Source organism: Dermacentor silvarum, chromosome 2 (assembly GCF_013339745.2).
Source record: "Dermacentor silvarum isolate Dsil-2018 chromosome 2, BIME_Dsil_1.4, whole genome shotgun sequence".
Taxonomy (NCBI): Eukaryota; Metazoa; Arthropoda; class Arachnida; order Ixodida; family Ixodidae; genus Dermacentor; species Dermacentor silvarum.
Window position 1 is genome coordinate 110257034 of NC_051155.1, and position 7718 is coordinate 110264751.

The 7718-nt window shown below is 41.7% G+C and overlaps 1 long non-coding RNA gene across 1 annotated transcript; it reads left to right on the forward strand.

Annotated features, from left to right (window-relative positions):
• Positions 1 to 1628: 1628 nt before the first annotated feature.
• LOC119441069 (uncharacterized) lies at positions 1629 to 6109 on the forward strand. Its single transcript, XR_007465582.1, has 3 exons — positions 1629 to 1692; positions 4050 to 4087; positions 5799 to 6109. It is a non-coding gene; the product is annotated as an uncharacterized LOC119441069 (long non-coding RNA).
• The last annotated feature ends 1609 nt before the right edge of the window (positions 6110 to 7718 follow it).

A 7718-nucleotide genomic window follows, 5' to 3' on the forward strand; every position in this document is an offset into this window, starting at 1 on the left:
CAGTGTATTGAGAGACCTATACCTCCCACCAAGTTCGTATCTCGTGCAACTGAGAGGGAGAGTTTCGGACAGCTGAATTATGAACCTTCCATATGCTTACTGGATAAAAATTGCTCGCTGCATGATTTGAGAAGGAATAAAAAGGACGTATTGTGTTTTCCGCACTCTTTAATTTGATCTTCGTGGTTTGATGAACGTGCGAAGCTTATTGTGTACACGCAGGTTCATACAAGCGTTATACGCATGCTTTTGGTTGTCCTGATAGAATAAAATGTGACCCCGATAATTAATTGGTGCTATATAAGTGGCGGCCATGTAAAAGCTATAAGTGCGGAATGTTTAATTGTGTACTTTATTGCAGACAGTGGGACATTCTTAGTTTATCTTAGAAAGACCTCTTCGGTAGAAATTGGCCTGTTATTCAGCAAGCTATACTAATCCTGCTATATTTCATTTCTTATTATCATGGCATACCGTGAATTGACAAAATAAAGTGATGAAAACCGCTTGCAATCGGTAAGTAGCAACATAACATGAGCGTACGGCAAGACTGTAACCATAAGGATTTCTGTGTTTAAATGAATGTTTCAAGAAAACATCTGCGGACCACCTTTAGGGCCAATGAACATGTATTTAAGGTACGTTCTTCGATATTTCTGTCAGATACGTTTTTAATTGCATGCACAAACTGGTGTTTTCTAGTTCTTATACTTAGTCTTGTAATCACAATGAAACGTTATATTTAAATGCACTCCAACGTGTATTAATGAGTACTTCATGAAAGTTACTGCTCCAAACAACGTTCTTGAATCGCACTCCTTTAAATCAATAAACCGCAAATTAGTTCTTCAAAGGTCACTCATTCACAATGTCATTATCCCCTCATCTCCCAGCATTTGTATGCTGAACAGGCAAATATATTTGATCAAGGGCACGATACCCATAAAGTAGATAAACGCATCATTTTGCAAATTGACTCAATAGGTCAGGGATAAGCGCTGCCATTGTTACAGCAATCTGAACATATCTTTAGGATACTGGGGTTCGGACGTACCATTCACGTGCATTCATATCAGCTGCACTTAAAGCGCTCGAAGCCAGCTATAAAAAGCGACCGACTACAAATGCCTAGTATTCAGCATTGGTCATCCACGGATTCGTGAAGGTAAGATATATAGTTCGAGCTAAACTTGAAATTTATGATAATTTTGCAGAAGCCTCGTACCAGCTCCTTTGTGAGAAGTCATTGATATACGTTCTAACCACAGCGAATTGCTAAAGTATTGCAGAGAGTGGCCGTCGCGACATTTTAGCTTATTCAGGTCAGTAAATTTTATAGGGGGAAAAATTTCAGACATTCTTCATGCCATACGTTTATTTGTTGCCCGTTCTAAAGGTCCTGGTAACCACCGTTGCTTTATAAACGATTTACTGAAAGCTATGCAAATTGGTACCTTTTTGTATTTATACTTTCATGCGCTCGTGTCGTCGAGTCCTTCCATTCTTCCGCGTTTGTGATGCGCGACCCAATGCATGAGTATTGGTGTTATGATGAAATATGAAAATGAATAAAACAGCAGTCTTCATTCAACTTTGCAAGTTTTCCTTCAACACTACCTTCGAACCTTTGCAGCTGAGCCAACATGAAGACAGCTCTGGTAATTGTCCTTCTGGCGCTCTCGACATCTGCCTGTAAGTAAACTAACATCTTATGAATAAACTGAAATAGTACATTTTCTTTACAATATACCAGCACAAGCATTAAAACAAGACCTTTTGCCAGCATTTGCAGGTAAATATCTGCAAATGTAAGCCAGGTACCACATACGCCCATGATGAATGCACCCGCCTGGTCCTACGGTTATGACCACAATTGTGGTTACGCTCCTTTTGGCTGATTATGTATCCGTACTAATAAAAAAGTCATTGCATTTTGATCAGAAAACTTGCGATGCATGAGCATGCCCAGCGGATGCCATATTTACAGTTTCTCTTATGAAGTACATGAATCGGGTAAAACTATTTCGTGTGTTGCGATTCACGGTACGGCTTTCATACCTTTTCATCCCTTACAAAAAATTGCGTGGTAGGGGTTACTGTGCAAAAGGGTCAACATGGTTTGGGGGTAGAGGTGGTAGCAGCCTAGTGCGGCAACTCATGTAGAGAACAGCGTAGCTGTCTCAGTCGAAGCGTACTGCTCAATGGCTTTGCTGCAGAACGTTATCCATTAGCACTTCCCATATAAGACTTACGTTTTTCCTAAGTAGACTAATCGACGCTGACGATGTGACCGAGCTTGCACAAGCGGCTGTGACAGTGACGTCACGTACCGCGCAAGAGTAACGGAATGTGACTAAGGGTGTGTGTACTGTGCTATGTGCCCTCGAAGCCGGTGCTTCGAAGCAGGTGCTCGGATCGAGTGATTGACGACATGCCTATGCAAGGCTAGAGCTGACTGCAGCTCACATCATCATCTTGAGGCTCTACAACGTGTCCTAATTTTCGACGGCTAGCAATATTTGTTATTTTATACTATATACTATGGATATAGTACAAAAAACACATGTTGCGAGCCGTCTAACGTACTCCACCCTTACATATATGTATATATATATACTGCATTGCACTGCATTGTTCTGCATTACATAAAACGAAACTTTACCACAAGTTAGGCTTACCATATCTTTTTGTCTTCTTTTAGATGTTTTATTTCTATTTGCTGAGTGTGATTGCCATTAATGTTTTTCGCCTTTCATTTTTACCTTGTATATTGTTGTAATGGTACTTTTGATGATGGTGCATTCTCCCATATGTAATACCCTCCAACCCAGGGTATTAGGGTATTAAGGCCTTTAAGGTATAATGAAATATATATATATATATATATATATATATTAGACTAGCTGACAGTAGGATGAATGCCGGACCACCGGCCAAAACGTCAGCAAAATAGTAATATTTGTGTAGGTAAACGTGCGAGCATTTCTTTCATAATAATGTCTCCCCTCCTCATGGACTATATATATAAAAGTATGTTCAAGCTACATGGAGCATCCCAGCTTTGATTGAGCATTCTGTTGCCTGCGAACATAACTGAAAACACTAAAGCACTGAATATAGCAATGTTAGTACAGAGTATTTTTTAACACAAACCACGAGGAATGCTTAACTTTGAAATAATTCTTTTGATCACGCTGTAATTAAGATTTTTTATCTTACTTTGAACAAACTTTTTCCGATACAATAACGTGAAATATATGTAATGAATACTGTGAGCGAAGTGAATTTCTTTTGTTTATGTGGGATCCTCAGTTAACACAATATACACATCTACGTCTGGGCAAATAAATTTCCTACGCGGCAGCCAATCACCTTTAATTTCTGAAAAAAGAAAAATATATAGCTGCTCACCACGAAAGCTGGGATGTGTGGCGTAGGGCTGGCGTCACGTCTTTTCCAATGTATTCCATGTAGCGTGGCTGTCTATCTTTGTATAAAACTGTTATACAGTTTACATACATGATACATTATTGCAGTACTTCACTGTTCTGTACTACCTGAAAGCTGCAGTCATGAGTGCAGTTAAGGTAGTTGAATGAACGATGTAACAAATCTGTTTTTATTTTATATATTTTACAATACGGCAATTTTAATCGTGCAAAATATGACTAAATGTACAGAAAGAGTGAGACAAAACATAATAATACAGAAAAGCTTCCTTATCGCAAAACGATTCCTCTATCGCGAATTGAGAGCGACGACTGTCACTCTTGTAGCAGTATAACGAGTCCTTGTATACTTTTGTAGCAATCGTTCGTAAGAAATAGACTAGCTTTCACTCTTTACCACAGTAATATTGCAGCCTTCTTGCTCAAAACTTCTCTTTTTTTCACACAATAATTTTTATTTTATTTTCCTTCCACCGTTTACGCCTACCAGACGCAGCCACAATGTGAGTAAAGTTAACTTTCTGCTTTTTTTTCATTTGTATTAGTGAGTAGGAACGTAAGCTAATCGGATACATGCTCTCGTTCTTTCCATGTCAAAAGTCCCGTTGATGCACCGAAAAGCCTGGCTGCGCTAAACGGTAAGCAATGGAAAATAATGGATTTCAACTTATGCTTAACCACCTATAATCAGAATTTCTGGTTTCTGACCACGGCACTACGTTATCCTAAATGGACGCAAAGAAGGGGATTTTGAAACACGCCTTTTACGTCTCAGATACTTATCAGATTGTTTTTTGGTTTTTTGGTTTTTGCATGTTAACGCACTCAGTACAATGGAAGTTAAAGTACTTCACGGGTGTTTAAGGGTCCCCCACCACTCCCCGTCGGAAGTTTTGAATGTAGAATAGAGGTTGTAAATCGCTGCCTATACGCATGGCTTTACCTGAAGATGTCAAATTGGCTCAATATTGGATGATATAGAACAAACTGAAATCTCGCGTCGGTGTGCTCGCAGGAAGCGAGCGTCACTACCACCATAAGCGCTCTCTACATTTACCTCCACTAACGTGTGTGAGCTCATTTTAGTTTGGTTTTTGTAATACCGGAGCAGGGGGGGGGGGGGGGGGGGGGGGGGGGCGAGTCACGTTTACGTCTTGAGTTGCACCTCCCATTTTGTATCTGTGATCCGTTTTTGCAACGCGGCACACTTGCAGTGGTGGCTTTACACGCTCTGTATTAGATTAGTTGCTGAAGCCACCTGACATAGTCGGACATTGGAAGCAATGCGTGTGAGGTAGCAATGTCTACGCCTATGATGACAATTCTCCGCAGGAAGTGGAGCTCCTGCTATAGAGGAATAAAGCACGAGCTTCCGACTTAAATTACAGCTCCGCACCGTACCGTAGTTTGATCGCTTTTAGACGTGATTGTCAGCGCGACCTACAGTTACGAAATTTTCAAACCCGTTAGAGTGCCTGCTTGTTCCGAGATCACAATCAAGGCTATAAAAACATTCTACACGACTGCGAGCTTGAATTAATGCTGCGATTAGAGAAACCGTAGTGGCAAACTGTGTTACAATTCCGAAAAGCTGGTGTGCATCAACATATCGGATGCGACAGTTTCACAGGGACAGCCATTAAAGCTTGCTTCACATAGTTTCCTTGTAATCAGTCGAAGTCATCATCCACTTTACTTGCAACAAAAAGTCGCCGAAACATCTTCATTTGTTCATCAATTATAAAATCTTAACCATTATACGTGCAGTACGTGTGAGAGCCCATCGAGCACTATTTATGCACTTGTGACGGCGCAAAATCTTCAGTGTGTACGTAGCGCACTTGTCTGATTCTACTGCGCGAACCTGGTGAAAAGCCCTCTAAGGCTGAAAACTCTGCTGCGTAAAACAGTAATTCTTTCTGTACATTAGCAGCAGCGGCTCAAACAGTTTACAGTATGCTAAAATGTGAAAGCTACCATCCATGTCCTATGCGAATACGAGTGCACTATCATTTATTGTTGCAGTTCATGTTATGTCTGCCTTCGATATTGTCTTTGTTATTGCTTTGTTATTGGGTCCAAATATAAACTACGAAAACAAAATATAAAAAAAACAAAGACGTATATTCATTCTTTCTGCCATCCAAGAAATATTTGCAAATATGTTGCTGGAGCTCTGTATCGTTCACAAATTCCATGTTTTGAACTTTGTGCAGAAGTTTTAGCAGAACATTTTATTTTAGGCGCATATTGTCTAATAGCCTAACATTAAGCTACCCGATGAACACTTCATTATAACAACCAGAACTTCTTAGAAGACCTTGACTTCTTTCGTCTTGCTTTCCGCAGCGCACAACCTTCCAGCGCTCAAGAAAAGCTACGAAGTCATTGAAAAACTCCTGGACAACCAGTCTGCAATGACCACCGAGGAAGAGGAATCAGTCGTGGAATCTTTGAAGGCTCTCACCACCCTGCAGGCCGACCTTGATCCGGAAAGTGAAGAGTATTTCCTGGCTGGTCTCTTTCAGAAGCTTGTTGTCTGGGCAGTTCAACAGGGTGTATCTAAGGCAGTCTCCCGTGGCGTGCAGGCTGCCATTAACAAGGGATAAAAAAGAAGTAAATCTGTCGACCATGGTGACGTAAATAAAATACATGCACATAATGACCGCCGCCTCCAATGACATATTCCATATTGGAAGTCGAAGTGCTCCAACAGCAGCGAAGATTTGAGGTGCAATTTAATAAACTAAGAGAGAGACGTTTTTAAAGGCCTTGGCAAGCCGGTTTCCGCAGAAGCCGCAATAACGACAATAAGTGTAACGATTCGGTTCTCCATCTTCATCCTGATGACTCTGCCTTCCGTAACATAAGTTGCTGAAGGCTGGAGTCATTTGGGCGGCGGTGTTTCAAAGTTCTGTGTAGGCAGCTAAGCTTCATGGGTAACGCATGTTTGGCTATGTGGCCTACATTTGCACGAAGCCAAGTACAGAAGCAAAAGGCAGTCGGTTCTACACCTGGGCGATTTTTTATTTGTCAGTCCTGGGGTCACTCGCTTGGAAGCTGCAGCAACTGCCGAACAGAGCCCATCCTGCACAGCCTCTGATCTTTATTACCCTGGGCTGTCCCACACTTGATTCCACGTTCATTACGCTGCTGTAGGCTAGCCATCATTTATCTTTCTTATCTATTGCTATTCGTAAAGCTTCTCCATTTGCGACTTTCTGTGTTTATTTGCTCGTTTAAAACTTTTTTGAATGTAAATTCTGCAAACGCGCCCAACCAAGTTGTAGATTAAATTCTCTAGCACCTGAATCGCTCAGGTGCTAAAGCCATCGGACTGGCTGTTCTTCCTGATTGATATTTTCTGCTTATTTTTGGCGTATTTCGATTAGAAGAATTTAGGACTATGCCTCGTCTAACTAACCTTTGGCGCAATTTCCAGCAAATCAAGTTCCGTAACCGCGCTAGATGAAAATTTATTGTAGGCAACAATGACTCGGCAAGAAGGCTCGGCCTCTGCCCGTTCGACATGCATCGTACCGACTCCCGCCTGAATTGCCATTTCTGTACGCAGCTGTACATGCTATGCCTAGTTTCATGTTGCCATTGTCCTTCAGACATAGTTTTTCCTATTTATTTTGTTTGTATTCTTTATGGGTTTCTTTCCACACGATATTCTAGTTTGCACTACACGGGGAAGCGTCAAATTTAATGTTGTGGCAACACGGACGACGTTCATTCGCCATGGGCTAGAGAACATTCCAGGCGCCATGATGGACCGTCACCAACGTAGTGATTTCTCAGTCGTCTTTAACACGCTCTTGTACACGGGCATGCGTGCGCTTCCAATAAGCGTGGCGGCAGATTGCCACTCGGCTGAACGAGCTTCTCCAGACCCCAACGGAACGACCAGTTGCTACGATTTACAGCGCTTCAGTTTATAAAGTGTGGGTGAAGTGGCCAGTCTTTCAAGCACAGTAAAAGTAAATGGCACGTCATTTTCTTTAGCTCCTTCTAGGCACTGTTAACGCGTTCGATTGCGATGTCAGGTTGACCAACAAAATCTATATGTACAGTGCTCGATAATTCAAGGGCGATAGAACCAATGATCAGCTCTTTTTGGGCCACCGGTGAGCTCCGTAAGATCTCTTGGGGGCCAAATGTAGTCGTGATACCCACACAAACACTTTAGCTTTTATCGTCTGCCACATCGCATCATCTCGGCGTCCCCAGTGCCTACCGGTGGTTCAGTGCCGACAGCCATCATAT